This window comes from Monodon monoceros, unplaced genomic scaffold, assembly GCF_005190385.1.
Source record: "Monodon monoceros isolate NGI ecotype Baffin Bay Population unplaced genomic scaffold, NGI_Narwhal_1 Super_Scaffold_2, whole genome shotgun sequence".
Classification (NCBI taxonomy): Eukaryota; Metazoa; Chordata; class Mammalia; order Artiodactyla; family Monodontidae; genus Monodon; species Monodon monoceros.
The window spans coordinates 100,824,584-100,841,007 of NW_021703776.1; the positions used below are offsets into that span (position 1 = coordinate 100,824,584).

The window sequence follows — 16,424 nt, forward strand, 5'->3', positions numbered from 1 at the left end:
CTGTGTGTTTGTGTGTGTGCTCTGTGTGTTTGCTGTATGTCGTGTGTGTATATTTGCAGTGTGTCGTGTGTGTGCTCCGTGTGTGGTGTGTGTGTGTTTGCTGTATGTTGTGCATATGTTTGCTCTGTGCGTGTGTGTGTTTGCTGTGTGTTATGTGCCTATGTTTGTGGTGTGCTGTGTGTGTGTGTCTCCTGCTCTCTCCAGCTCTGCTGTTTCACAGCCTCCTCCTTGCTTGGCAGCCTGGCACTCAGACCCTGGCCCCTGGGTTGTGCCCTTGGGTTAAGTCACAGCCTCTCTGAGGTCAGGCTTTTCATCTGAAACATGGAGGTGGCCCCTCCAGGAGCCACCTGGCTTGACCTGTGCACCCCCTCCGGTGGCCGGAAGGGCCCAGTCAGGGCCGCCCTCAGGACTGGCCTCTCCCTGACACACTGACCCACACATCCCCGGCCACCCTGCCCCCTCCCAGGCTTTCCCTCCTACCATAACCTGATATTTCTTTTTCTTTTTTCAAAATCCGTTTTATTAAGGTGTAATAGATATGCAATAAAGTTCATCAACTTTCGTGTCTAATTTGATGACAAATGTGCATGATTGTGTAACTACCACCACAAGCATCATAGGGAACACTGCCTTCACTCCACAAACTTCCTTCCTCGTGCAGTTAATTCTCTCCCCACCACAGTCCCGACAGCCTATAGTTGAAACCTTTTGTAAAATTTTGTTACAGTGAAATCCTATCTGTGGTTCAGTCCTATTTGATGGCTGGATAGTGTTCCATGGTGTGAATATAACAATTTTGTTCATTCACCAGCTCACGAACCCTTGAATTTTCCCAGGATTTGGCCGTAATGAGTAAAGCTGAGGTGGATATTCACATACAAGTCTGTAAGCACGTCCCCTGGAAGCACGTAGAAGTGTGATCCTGGACAGTGCAGTGAGTGTTTGTTTTACTTTACACAAAATTGCCAAATCATTTTCCTAACTAGTTGTATGACTTTGTGATCTCACCAACAATGCAAGAATGTGCCAGTTGCTCCACATCTGCTTCTTTTTGATTGAGCTTTGATACGTTGGTCATGCAAGAAATTTATCTTATAAAAGTTTTTGAGTTTAAAATTGCTTATTATCTTATTAGCTTTTTAAAGAATGTTGGATATAAAGGGACAACTCTTTCATTCCAGACCAGTTTGGAAATGTGTTTCTTCTGGCTTTTTCCTGAACAGTCTGACCAGAGTTTTACCAATTTGATTTCTCTGTTCAAAAAAAAACCCAGCTTTCGGTTTCATTGATTTACCCTATTGTTTTTCCTCTTCTTTGATTTTGATTTTTATTGTTATGCTTTCCTTCTTTCTGTTTATTTTGGATTTCTTTTGCCTTCTTCTAGTTTCTTAAGGTAGAATCGGTGATTTGAGATGTTTCCTTCTTTTCTAACATGAACACTTAATGCTATAAATTTACTTCAAAGTACTGCTTTATCTCCATCCTACAAATTTTTATATATTGTGTTTTCATTTTCTTTCAGTACAAAATATTTTCTAGTTTAATGTTTTCAACCTATGCATTATATGGAGATGTGTTATTTAACTTTCAAATATTTGGGGATTTTCTAGGAGTCTGTTATTGATATCTAGTTTAATTCTGTTGTTATCAGGTAACATGATCTTTATGATTTCAATCTTCTTAAACTGGGGTCAGTAAACTCTTTCTGTAAAGGTCCAGATGGTAAAGAGCTCAGTCTTTGTGGGCTAGTATATACTCTCTGGAGCCACTACTCAGCTCTGCCGCTGTAGTGCAGAAGCAGCCGTAGATATAAACAACGTACATGTCTGTGTTCCAGAAAAACTTTACCTACAAAATTTTATCTACAAAAACAGGGAGTAGGCTAGATTTGGCTAAAGGATTAGAGCTTGTGGACTCCTACTCTTAAATGTGTTTGTAGTTATATGCCACTGAATATGTTTTTTCTTCATACATGCTCTGACTGCACTTGAAGAAAAATGCTTATTCTACTGTCACTGGGTACAGGTTTCTGTAGTGACAATGAGGTCAGCTTAGGTATAATTTTTTTTAATTAATTTATTTTTGGCTGCGTTGGGTCTTCGTTGCTGTGCGTGGGCTTTCTTTCTGGTTGTGGTGAGCGGGGGCTACTCTTCATTGCCGTGCTTGGGCCTGTCATCGCGGTGGCCTCTCCTGTCTTGGAGCACCGGCTCTAGGTCCATGGGCTCTAGAGCACAGGCTCAGTAGTTGTGGCGCACGGGCCCAGCTGCTCTTCAGCTTGTGGGATCTTCCCGAACCAGGGCTCGAACCCGTGTCCCCTGCATCGGCGGCAGACTCCTAACCCCCGTGCCACCAGGGAAGCCCAGGTATGTTTTTTGTCTCCCCTCTCCTTACTGATTTTTTTCCCTCTTTGTTCCAGTAGCTCCTGAGAGGAGCACTAAAATCTCCAATTATAATTGTGGGTATATCTAGTTCTTTTTTTTTTTTTTTTTATGTTTCTACGTTTCTTATATTTGCTTAATATATTTTAAATCTGTTACTAGGTACATATTAGACGTGCTTACAATTTATGATTTTTTAAAATAAATGAACCCCTGTATTATAAAATTTCCTCTTTCTTCTCTGTAATATTCCTTCTTCTAAAATCTGTTTTGTCTGATATTGTTATGGCCATTCCAGCTTTCTTATGTTTAGTCTTTTTATGATATTTATTTTTCCATCCTTTTACTTTTAATACAGCTTCAATTTAAAGTGTGTTTCTTGCATCCATCATATCGTTAGTTTTACTTTCTAAGTCCAAGCTAATGATCCTTGACTTTATTTGGGGGGTTTAGTCATGTACATTTAATGTAATTATTGATATGATTGGTTTTAAATGTACCATCTTACTATTTTGTTTCTTTCTGTACTATCTATTCTTTATTCCTTTTCCTTCTTTTCCTGCCTTGTATTTGATTACATGAACAATTTTTTATGGGTCCACTTTATCCCTGCTCCTGATTTATTAGAAATATAGTTTTAATTTAGTGCTTTCTTTGGGTTTACAACGTATGATTTTAACTGATCACAGTCGACTTTCACATAATATACCACTTCACATGCAGTATAAGACACTTATAATTGCATACTTCCATTTGCCTCTTCCTGTGCTTTGTGCCACTGTTGTTATACATTTTACTTTTATATGTGATAGTTCTTAAACATGTCCCCAGATCCCTTGAAATCCACCCCTCAAAAGATGGGGTGTAATTCACCTCCCTTGAGCATGGTCTGGACGTACTGACTTCCTTCTGGAGACTAGAATATGGTGGAAATGACAGTGGGTGACTTCTGAGATCATAAAAAGCATCGCAGCCTCCACCTTGCTTTCTCTCTTGGATTACTGATTCTGGGGCAGGCCAGCTGCCACATCAAAAAGACACTCAAGTTGCCTATGTGGAGAGGCCTCCTGCCAGCAACCAGTGAGTCACTGAGGTCCACTGCCAACAGCCATGTGAGGGAGCCATCTTGGAAGCAGATTCTCCAGCCCAGGTCAAGGCTTCAGATGACAAAACCCTCCACTGACACCTTGACCACAACCTCTTGAGAGACTCTGAGCCAGAATCACTCAACTAAGCCACTCCCAAATTTCTGACCCTCCATAACTATGAGAAAACAAATGTTTGTTATTCTAAGACAAGTGTTTATGATAATCATTTATGTATCAATTAATAACTAATACAAACTCACTTTGATGATTATTTTTGTTTTCAGCAGTCAATCAACTTTTAAAGAGGTTAAGACATTATTTTACATTTCAGCAGAAGCAAGAGGAACTACAATCCTGCAGCTTGTGGAACGAAAACCACATTCACAGAAAGATAGACAAAAATATCACTGAAGAAATCAAAGAAGAAATTAAAAAATACATAGAAACAAATGACAATGAAAACACTGTGACCCAAACTTATGGGATGCAGCAAAAGCAGTTCTAAGAGGGAAGTTTATAGAAATTCAATCTTACCTCAAGAAACAAGAAAAATCTCAAATAAACAATCTAACCCCACACTTAAAACAACTAGAGAAAAAATAACAAAGAAAACCCAAAGTCAGTAGAAGGAAAGAAATCATAAAGATCAGAGCAGAATAAATGATATGGAAATGAAAAATACAATAGCAAAGATCAATAAAACTAAAAGCTGGTTCTTTGAGAAGATAAACAAAATTGATAAACCCTTAGCAAGACTCATCAAGAAAAAAAGGAAGAGGACGCAAATCAATAAAATTAGAAATGGAAAAGTAGAAATCAAAACTGACACCGCAGAAATACAAAGGCTTATAAGAGACTACTACAAACAACTCTATGCCAATAAAATGGACAACCACGAAGAAATGGACAAATTCTTGGAAAGGTACAATTTTCCAAGACTGAACAAGGAAGAATTAGAAAATATAAACAGACCTATCACAAGTAATGAAATTAAAACCATAATTAAAAATCTTCCAACAAACAAAAGTCCAGGACCAGATGGTTTCACACATAAATTCTATCAAACATTTAGAGAAGAGCTAACACTTATCCTTCTCAAACTCTTCCAAAAAATTGCAGAGGGAGAAACATTCCCAAATTCGTTCTATGAAGCCACCATCACCCTGATACCAAAACCAGAAAAAGATATCACAAAAAAAGAAAATTATAGACCAATATCACTGATGAACATAGATGCAAACATACTGAACAAAATACTAGCAAACAGAATCCAACAACACATTAAAAGTATCAAGTGGGACTTATCCCAGGGATGCAAGTATTCTTCAATATACGCAAATCAATCAATGTGATACACCACATTAAAAAATTAAGGAATAAAAACCATATGATCATCTCAATAGATGCAGAAAAAGCTTTTGAAAAAATTCAACACCACTTATGATAAAAACTCTCCAGAAAATGGGCATACAGGGAAACTACCTCAACATAATAAAGACCATATATGACAAACAAACAGCAAGAATCATAGTCAGTGTTGAAAAACTGAAAGCATTTCCACTAATATCAGGAACAAGACAAGGAAGTCCACTCTCACCACTCTTATTCAACATAGTTTTCGAAGTCCTGATAGCCACAGCAATCAGAGAAGAAAACAGAAATAAATGGAATAAAAATTGGAAAAGAAGGGCTTCCCTGGTGGCGCAGTGGTTGAGAGTCCGCCTGCCGATGCAGGGGATACGGGTTTGTGCCCCAGTCCGGGAAGATCCCACACGCCGCGGAGCGGCTGGGCCCGTGAGCCATGGCCGCTGAGCCTGCGCGTCCAGAGCCTGTGCTCCGCAACGGGAGAGGCCACAACAGTGAGAGGCCCGTGTACCGCCAAAGAAAAAAACAAAAACAAAAAAAACAAAAACAAAATTGGAAAAGAAAAAGTTTGCAGATGACATGATACTATACATAGAAAATCCTCAAGATGCCACCAGAAAACTACTAGAACTAATCAATGAATCTGGTAAGGTTGTAGGATACAAAGTTAATGCACAGAAATCTCTGTCATTCCTATACACCAACAGTGAAAACTCAGAGAAATTAAGGAAACACTCCCATTTACCACTGCAACAAAAAGAATAAAATACCTAGGAATAAACCTGCCTAAGGAGGTGAAAGACTTGTACTCAGAAAACTATAAAACACTAATGAAAGAAATCAAAGATGACATAAACAGATGGAGAAATATACCATGTTCTTGGATTGGAAGAATCAATATTGTGAAAATGACTATACTACCCAAAGCAATCTACAGATTCAATGCAATCCCTATCAAATTACCAACGTCATTCTTCCCAGAATTAGAACAAAAAACTATACAGTTCGTATGGAAACACAAAAGACCCTGAATAACTAAAGCGATCTTGAGAAAGAAAAACGGAGTGGAGGAATCAGGCTTCCTGACTTCAAACTATACCACAAAGCTACAGTAATCAAGACAGTATGGTACTGGTACAAAAACAGAAATATAGCTCAATGGTAGAGGATACAATGCCCAGAGATAAATCCACGCACATGTGGGCAACTAATTTACGACAAAGGAGGCAAGAACATACAAAGGAGAAAAGACAGTCTCTTCAGTAAGTGGTGCTGGGAAAACTGGACAGCTACATGTAAAAGAATGAAATTAGAACACTCCCTAACATCATACACAAAAATAAACTCCAAATCGATTAAAGACTTAAATGTAAGACCAGACACTATAAAACTCTTAGAGGAAAACATAGGAAAAACACTCTTTGAAAAACCACAGCAAGATCTTTTATGACCCACCTGCTAGAGTAACAGAAATAAAAACAAAAATAAAGAAATGGGACTTAATTAAACTTAGAAGCTTTCGCACAGGAAAGGAAACTATAAACAAGACAAAAAGGCAACCCTCAGAACGGGAGAAAATATTTGCAAATGAAACAACAGACAAAGGATTAAACTCCAAAATATACAAACAGCTCATGGAGCTCAATATCAAAAAAACAAAAAATCCACTTAAAAAATGGGCAGAAGACCAAATAGACATTTCTCCAAAGAGGACATACAGATGGCCAAGAGGCACATGAAAAGCTGCTCAACATCACTAATTATTACAGAAATGCAAATCAAAACTACAATGAGGTATCATCTCACACCAGTTAGGATGGGCATCATCAGAAAATCTACAAACAACAAATGCTGGAGAGGGTGTGGAGCAAAGGGAACCCTCTTGCACTGTTGGTGGGAATGTAAATTGATACAGCCACTATGGAGAACAGTATGGAGGTTCCTTAAAACACTAAAAATAGAATTACCATATGATCCAGCAATCCCACTACTGGGCATACACCCTGAGAAAACCACAATTCAAAAAGACACATGCACCCCAACGTTCACTGCAGCACTATTTACAATAGCCAGGTCATGGAAGCAACCTAAATGCCCATCGACAGATGAATGGATAAAGAAGATGTGGTACATATATACAATGGAATATTACTCGTCCATAAAAAGGAACAAAATTGGGTCATTTGTAGAGATGTGGATGGACCTAGAGAGTGTCATACAGAATGAAGTAAGTCAGAAAGAGAAAAACAAATATCGTATATTAACGCATATATGTGGAATCTAGAAAAATAGTACAGATGAACCTATTTGCAGGGCAAGAATAGAGATGCAGACGTAGAGAATGGACATGTGGACACAGTGGGGGAAGGGGAGGGTGGGATGAACTTGGAGGTTAGGATTGACATATACACACTATTTTGTGTAAAATAGTTAGTGGGAACCTGCTGTAGAGCAGAGGGAGCTCAGCTCAGTGCTCTGTAATGACCTAGATTGGTGGCATGGGGGGTGGGGTGGGAGGGAGGTCCAAGAGGGAGGAGATATATGTATACGTAGAGCTGATTCACTTCATTGTACAGCAGAAACTAACACAACATTGTAAAGCAATTATACTTCAATAAAACAAACAAAAATCTGGTAGCAATGAGAATTCATTAATGTTTCTTGCTCTAAAACACCTTTAGCTTCTATTTAAAAAAACATTTTTATTTGGATATAATTTTAAACTCACACAGAAGTTGTAAATTTAATACAGAGAGTTCCATATACCATTTACCCAGCTTTTTCCCCGATGACAACATCTTACATTATATTATATAACAGGTTTAGCAAAGCCAGAAAACGGACATTACAAAAATACTATTAACTCAACTGGTTTTTACACACACTCATTTTGGGGGGCACACAATTCTATGAACTTTTATCACATTTGTAGCCCTAGGGTCTCCACCACCTCATTCAGGGGTCTCTTTAGTTTCCCTTCTTGTGCTGTGAACTGGAAACCGCTTCGGGTTGTAACCCAGGATAATTGTCAGGCTCATCTTATTTTTTTTCCTTCTTTCAGGAACCATACTTCTGTGCTGTCAGTGTCCTATGGCTGAAAATCACTATTTCATATAGATTTGCCCAGTTTTCTAGTTAATTTTAGTGGGGAGATAAATTAGGTACCATTTATGCACATGGATGGAAGTGTGAGTATACATGCTGGGAAAATTTAATTGCTCATTTCACTTTCTCAGGCAAAAGTAGTGGAGTTGACAAGTCATCACATTGGTGACGAGCTGTCTCTTGAGTGGGGAGAGCCCCAGGTTGAACTCTGAATTTCCTCTTCTTCACAGGAGCCCATGTTTATGTGACTGTTACCGTCTTCAAAGGCTTGCTGTGGTCGCCTGATTTTCTGTGTCAGTTTTTCCTCAAATTAGAATCAACTGGTTATCCTTCACCAGTCATCCCCCATTTTTTTGTTCAACTTCCCTTGCTTTCTGCCGGCTCTCTGTTAATTCCACTTTTGGATCAAACTCTTACATTCAGAACTGTCAGTTTTAACACAATCCCAGACTCGGCAACTTTGTTGTGTCAACTTTTTCTGTCGAATACCGTTGTGTCACCAGGTATTTACAGAAATCAAAGCCTTAGAGAATGTCAGAATTGATGAGGTTAAGTGTTAACGAATGACAGTCATTTGGTTTTGTAGCTAACAAAGTAAGCATTAAAGCTTATTAATTACATGAAAATGTTTCCTGAAGGATAGTTAATGTCAAGGCAAACTACCCTCTGTGGTGAGATTGTCAGGCTCGAGGGAGGGTCAGAGAGGGAAGAGGAGCCATCACGCTTCCCTCATGTTTAGCTAAAGCTGCCAATGAACAGAACGAACAAAATTGTAGAGATATATTTATTGTTTTTAGGTCTCAGTCTCTGCTGTTCTGAGAAACTCATTTTTCCTTCCTGTCTACCTACCCACCATGTGAGGATGATAACTCAGGACGTATCCAGGATACACTGCCATAGTGAATATCAAAGTCATTTGAAAAGCATGTTGGAATAAAACGTTCTTACGGTAAAAGAAGGTAGTTATAAATACCAGCTAAAACCGTGTGACCAAAATACCTTCCCAGGAGCACCTATACTGGTGTCTCATTGAGTGACGGGACTGCAGCTAAGCCGACACCAATAGACCGTCACTGTCCAGTGCACCCCTTTGTGAACTTGGTACCATACAAAATTCCTTAAACCACACTTAATTTCTAACTAAAGACAATAACAAAGTCATACTTCAGCCCTACATGATACAACTATTCTATGTACAACAAAATCAGGCCAACCCTTCCCCCAGAAGGGGATGCAGAGTCAGTCCTTGAGTGAAGCCCACTCTTATTCCTCGATATCCTGTAGCATAAACACTATGCTGTAACGTTCACTACTATTAAGACATTTTGTGTGAGATGATAAGGGGACAATAGAAGAAAGCAAAGAAAATATTTGGGTAATGTATATGCAAACAGAACAAAATAATGAAGTTCTTACAACTATTACAGGCCTTGTATCTGCAACAGTTTCTATGGTTGTAGCTGGTATTTATAACTAATTCTTCTACTACCTGTTCCACATTCCCTTTGCCTTCAGCGAGCACTTCAGCTGGTTGTGGTTCTTTGCCTTTGCCTGGTGAAGTGCTCCAGACCTGCATTCCAGAAGCATCTGGGCTATTAGCACTCTCCACAGAATTGGATGGTGGTAGTTTTCCATTGACTTTCAGGACATGACGGTACTAAGAGTCACAAAGGGATATTCTGTATTCCAGATGTGCTCTTCTTTACCTCCGTTGTGTAGGAGCTACCAAATTTCCCTTTGGGAGTCAAAGTCATTCACCCCATCAGTATAGCAAACCCTTTCTTTGCCTGTTGATTCAGAGGGATGAGGAGATCAAAGTGGCTGGATGCAATCTTAACTTTTATTTCAATGGAATCATTGTTTTCTTCCCCCTGATGGAAGCAATCTTTTATTTGGAACTAAGACCTCTAGATGAGTAGAGCCTAAGGTCACAAGGATGGGAAACAACAATTTTGCTAGTGGATCACCGTTGTTAATAATGACTAGAGCCACTCCTATTTCTGTGTCTTGATTACAGGACATGTGAATCCCGGCTCTGGGGGAAACAGCATCGTATGTTGGACGGTGATTCAGCACAGTCAGTCTTCTGGAGAACTTTGCCCCACCCTGCAAGATATCAGCCGTCTGGCTTGTGCTGTAATTGAGTCTTCAAAATGCCATTCCATCTTTCTGTCAAGCCAGCTGCTTCAGGATGGTGGGGAACATAGTAAGACCAGTGAATTCCACGGGCGTGGGCCCGTTGCCATGCTTTGTCTTCTACGAAGTGAGTTCCTTGACCAGAAGCAGTGCCGTGTGGTGTACCATGACAGTGGATAAGGCATTCTGGTTGGTAGTTTTGTCAGAAGCACTGCATGGGGAAGGTACACCTGTATCCAGATTAAAGGTCTATTCCGGTAAGGACAAAGCACATCCTCTTCCAGGATGGAAGTGGTCCAGTGCGGTCAACCTGCTGACTGATGACCCCAGGGAATGGTGCCATATTAATGGCTCAGTGTTGGTCTCTGTGTTGGCAGACTGGACACTCAGTGATTAATGATTAATCACATCTACAAAATACCTTCACAGAAACACTGCGGAAGGGGATGGAAGTGGGTTTCGTTCTTCAGGGATAAATGAAATAATGGAGTTGATGATTTATCATCTATCACCTATGTATTAGTGAGCCATTTGAGAAGTCTGTTCTTAGCGATGCAGGCACTGACTCACCAGTGGAATCACAAAAGGGAGTTCAAGGCTTGGGTGTGCAAAGTGAGTGTTCATCTGTGTCTGGGAACACAGTGGAGTAACTTACATGGAAAACCTTCACCACCCAGAAATACTGGTTACAATGGACCATGTATTTTCTAAAAAACACAGGGAGTTGAGCCATTCAATAAGCATGTTACTAAACACCATCTGGGGATGGAGTGACGAACCCAGTGTGGTTCTGCCTGAAGAAATATATGGAATAAATGAACACCTCAGTCCGGTCAGAGTGGCCATCATCAAAAAAACTACAAATAATAAATGCTGGAGAGGGTGTGGAGAAAAGGGAACCCTCCTTACACTGTTGGTGGGAATGTGAATTGGTGCAGACACTATGGAGAACAGCATGGAGGTTCCTTATAAAACTAAAAATAGAGTTTCCATATCATCTAGCAATCCCACTCCTGGGCATATATCTGGAGAAAACTATAATTAAAAAAAAATACATGCACCCCTATGTTCATAGCAGCACGATTTACAGTGGCCAAGACATGGAAGCAACCTGAATGTCCGTCGACAGGTAAGTGGATAAAGAAGACGTGGTGTATATATACCATGGAATATTACTCAGCCATAAAAAAGAATGAAATAATGCCATTTGCAGCAACATGGATGAACCTAGAGATTATCATACTCAGTGAAGTAAGCCAGACAGAGAAAGACAGATACCATGATATCACTTATATGTGGACTCTTAAAAAATATACAAATGAACTTATTTACAAAACAGAAATAGACCCACAGACATACAAAACAAGTTTATGGTTACCAAAGGGGAAAGGAGAGGGGCAGGGGTAAATTAGGAGGTTGGGATTAACACATACACACTACTGTATATAAAATAGATAACCAACAAGGACACACTGTACAGCACAGGGAACTCTACTCGATATATTGTAATAACCTATAAGAGAAAAGAATCTGAAAAAGAATATGTATATATCTGGGTCACTGTGCTGTACACCTAAAACTAACACAACATTGTAAATCAACTGTATTTCAATAAAATTTTCAAAAAATGAACACCAAAGTCAGGATGGTGGTTTCCTTTGGCATGAGGCTGGGGTGAAGTGGAGGAGGGAAAGCTAACTTGAGAAGAGTTTTAGTTCTTCAGCTGTGTGAATAGTCCGTGAGTGTTTAATATGTTATACATTAAAATGTTGTCCATACATTTTGTTAATTCAGGAATACGTAATGGAAAATTACATTCTTTATATGTTATCAACTGGGTAGCTCTAGAAATATGGATAGTTTTCTGATAGAGGGCATGTATGCACATATGTATGTATGTATGTATGCGTTTCCAGGGTTGAATATCTCTTCTAGGAAAACGCAGGAGCCTGACCCCTTAGTAAAGTTTCTGATGTTCTGCTGATCTGAACTTTGTTGGGACTCATCTCAAAAAGTTAAGAACGAGGAGTTATCTCCTGACCCTCTCGTCACTAGGAAAAAGGCACTCTTAGTTAAATTGAAATGTTCTGGTCCAACTAACTTTTTAAAATTGTTATTTTATAGTGGAGTACAGTCGATTCACAATGTTGTGTTAGTGTCAGGTGTACAGCACAGTGATTCAGTTATACATATACATGTATCTATTCCTTTTCAAATTCTTTTCCCATTTAGGTTATTACAGAATAACTACTTTGACAGGTAACTGGAGAAGCTGTTAGCTTTGAGTAGAGCCCAGATTAAGGGAGAGTCCTCCAATTGGTCCTGGCTGCAGGGCAAGAAGGTCCGCCTTCAGCCCTTACGGCAGCAGAGCTCATGGTACCTACAGAGGCTGAGACATTTGGGTTGATGCCTGGAGCCTGTAGCAAACCCCTGGGCATAGGGAGCAAATCTATGCTTTCTTTGGCAAATGACATTCTCTTTTGGAGAAATGGCCTCTAGCTTGCTGCTAGGCTGACCGTGGACATAGGTGATCTGATGTGCCCTTCAAGAACCCGGGAACATCTGAGCTGTCCAGACATAGACTGGACTTGCCCGGCAGCTGTCTATCGTCAGATGACGATGACATTTGTGGCACCTGCAGTAGCAGGACCTGGAGGTGTCAGCACTTGGCAAGCAAGCCTCTCACAAACAGAGTGCCTGGTCCGTGCCTGCGAGAAGTTACTCATGGACGTTGATTGGAAAAGACAAAAGCCCAGTTTGGGATAGTTCTGTGTGACACGCTGACATAAGCTAGACATGGGCTGCTTCAGCTCCGTGATGCTCGGAAAGACGATGGAGAAGGGAAACTTGGCCTCTTCCATCATTCCCTGATATCTTATACTCATCATCAAATCCCAAACTGGTCTTGATCCGGGTGTTTTCTTCGCAGCAAAAGAAGGAAGGCGATGAGCAGGTGCTTATGGGATTTCTGAGCTCATCAAACAGCTCGCCATCCAGAAGTTGTTGACCTTACAGGAATAGAATGACTATTAGAGACCTAGGGGAGGGATAAGTTAGGAGTTTGGGATTAACATATACTATATATAAAATAGGTAATCAACAAGGACCTACTGTATAGCACAGGGAACTCTACTCAGTATTCTGTAATAACCTAAATGGGAAAAGAATCTGAAAGAGAATGGATATAGGCATATGTACAACTGAATCACTTTGCTGTACACCTAAAACTAACACAACATTGTAAATCAACTATACTCCGATGGAAAATAAAAATTAAATTAAAAAAAGACCTAGGCATGATGCCAAGGAGATTTTACCGTATAAGTCTGAGGTACTGTCCTTCAGAATGACACACAAACTCTGATACAGTGAAACAGGGACGAATAGGTAGTGATCCTTCCATCATAGCCACCATACGTTGGTCTAGGAATCAAAGGATGAACATTAAGGTGGGTCCTCACACACTTACATCTGGAGACCCATTTTAAGCTATTTTGTATTTCTTGCTCCACTACTACGAACTTGGCTGAATCAGAGGTTTTAGAAAGTAAGCAACGTTTCAACAAAAGACAAAGTAATGGCTCTTTTCATTGGAGGCTGAGACTAATACCTGGCGATTTTGGAATCTTTGTGTCGTTGGGCAAATGACACAAAAGGGAGTTCAAGGGTGGTCTGTGGTTGGGTGATTTGATTCTGATTCTGAAGGGAAGGGGCTCCACTAAGTACTGGGGGCAGGGAAGGGTAGGGATGAAACTCACTCTTTTGGGAAATGACACTAAGTTCTGATCAGCAATGGAGATGGCAGTGGAGGCTCTAAGTCTAAGAATTTGAAAGGGAGTCACTGTCACTTCCTCTTTAATTCTCCCTCCAGCCCAGAATGTCTTACCACTTATTATACAGCAAATCAGGGGCCTAGGCACAGAACTGAAACAGAGAGGTTCATAAAGACAGCTTAAGTTCTTGCTTGGATCACGGATAGATGTAGGGCTTCATAGGAAGAGCTCACCATCCGTGCTTGGATGCAGCCAAGGCTGTTCAGCCTGGCCTGTGACTCCTCACATCTCTAGGACTATAACAGCTCTCTGAGTTTTCTGAATTAATGGGATAATCCTGCCATGTAATATATTACAGAAACTCCATTTGTATTTCAACAGAAGCACTTTGTCCATTTTCCCTCTAGCAAGTAGATTGATTTTGGTTAGTCATGGGAGACAATGCTGGCAGCATGAGAAGCTCACAGCGACATTTGTTAGGATCAAGGTAGTCTAACAATTGTACCCTTCAAACCCTTTTTGGAGGACCTGTAAGGTGCTGGGCACTGTGCTGAAGAGTTACGATTGGAACACAGATCGGGTGCCTCTGATGACTCGACCAGTGAGGGGCACGCACTGAAGCACTGCATCTTAGATACGTTTTCAAAGCAGCACTTGTGCATGTGTTTTGAGGTGTTCTGGTGCATCATACACACTTTTATCCTGAGTTGCAACTTTTCTTTCACGGCTGTGCTGTGAGTAGTGAAATACGTATTGATGCAATCAGGGAAACGCTGGTGAGATCGACTATGGGTTTTAGAATCAGGGAAAGCCACGTTCAAATGTAGCTCTTTGGCTTACTGGCCACGGGAGAGCTACGGCTGTCTCATTTGTAAATGTGGCGAATGCTATTTACATCATGAGATCGTTGGAGAGATCGATGGAGAACTTGTATTAAAATACCTAGTGTGAGAAGACAATAAGTCTTCATTTCGCATTCCAAGCTTTGTATTTCTTTCGCTGCACTGTGATAAATTTACCTGGGCTGAAGAATTTTAAATAGTCAGGAAGCTCTCCTGTAAAGAAGACAGAAGAGAAAAGCCTCTATTTAAAGGTTTAATAACTTACTAGGTTGTTTTTACACTCTTCCTAGAGGGATTCTCTAGAATAGGTTATTTCTTCCAATTACTCCTCACGTTACACCGCACCCATGAATAAAGAGTGCGTAATTAACACACTGGATCTGATCACAGTGATGCCACCGTGTATAAGAAATCATCAAGAAGTTAATAAAGCAATGATGGAGGCTTTGGCAAGTGCGGTGCTGAATCTCAGAAATAAGTCAGAATACCATTACATCATCACACTTTTCCCAGCAAAAGGACTCAGAAAAGTAAGACATCATAATGTTCCAAGGAACGGAAGGAGATTGTCTTCCCTCTTGTGAGAATGCACACAGTCTGTTAAGAGAGGGAGGTTATAAACGTCCCTGCTTTTTCTTGTTGGGCCCTTGGACTCTCCCAGTTTTCAGGCTTGTCAGCCTGTGGATAGGTCAGTAGAAAGATCAGGTCTGGCCTGTGCCCTTGGCTTCAGTTCAGGGGGCAAAGGAGTTGTTATAACCCTTGCTTCAATACCAGTGCCAAGTTTTTTCTCCAAACTACTTTGCCATCAGTATAGCTGCTATCATATTTCCCATTTCGCTCAGCTGTTTGTATTTATATTTTAGCAGCCAGAGCTCTGGAGCAGGAGAAAAAGAGGGGGCCAGTAAATGGGAGGATTTGGGATACAACGCCAATGTTACCCTACAGCATCCTGGAATATTAGAGCTGGAAGGAATTGAGAGTCGTCATAAAAAATGAAGTTCAGCTGGATGAAGAAAAATGAAGTTCAGCTGGATGAAGTAAATTACCCAAGGTCACACAGCATGTCAGTGCAAGAGACACAAGTAGGACTCAGGATGGGGCAGTTTAATGGCCTTTTCTCTCACTCACGCTGCCTGTGACTCTGAACCATATGCTGTTGATCTGCTCTTTTCTTGAGGTGAAAAAGAAATTTTCCGGATTTTCCAACCCTCTATTTGTCTTGTTTTCCAGTGTTTAGGACCCGGATTATTCTCCTTTTCATGGGATCATGCTCCCATCTGCTAATGCTCCTTAATTTTGTGGCATCGCAGAGAGGTACTCCCTCAGGTGCACTGCTATCTTATGAGAGGAATAGAGGATGATTCCTCTTCAGTCTGAATGAGACACTTCTACTGAGGCCATCTAAGGTCAGATTAGCTTTTGTGGTTGTTGACTAACATAGAGTTTGACGTCAGCCAAATCCCGTGCATCTACTTTATTCCTTTAAAATCTTAGCGATGCACCGTCAACATCATTGATTGATTCTGAACATTGATTCTGAAAGTGATAATTTCTTACCGTGATGTTAATAATAATAAAGTAATAAAAATCTGACTGTTCTTTCCTACGTTCCAGGCACTTTGAGCATCAGCTTTACGTACAGGTTTTCACTCATTTAATCGTCACGCGGATCTCTTGGGTTAGTGACCATTATTTCTCCTAATATGCAGATGAGAAAACCGAGGCCGGGGAGGCAAA

General features: G+C 40.4%; 1 long non-coding RNA gene across 3 annotated transcripts in view; it reads left to right on the forward strand.

Moving 5' to 3' along the window:
- The window catches only part of LOC114901480, a 126,643-nt gene extending 115,628 nt beyond the window's left edge, over positions 1-11,015 (forward strand). The window contains exons 12-13 of one of the 3 annotated variants that reach the window (XR_003795168.1): positions 837-934; positions 9,954-11,015. This is a non-coding gene — a long non-coding RNA (uncharacterized LOC114901480). Of the gene's footprint in view, positions 1-836; positions 1,251-9,953 lie in introns of those variants that run through there. The other 2 variants (XR_003795166.1, XR_003795167.1) reach the window with 2 other exon arrangements.
- The last annotated feature ends 5,409 nt before the right edge of the window (positions 11,016-16,424 follow it).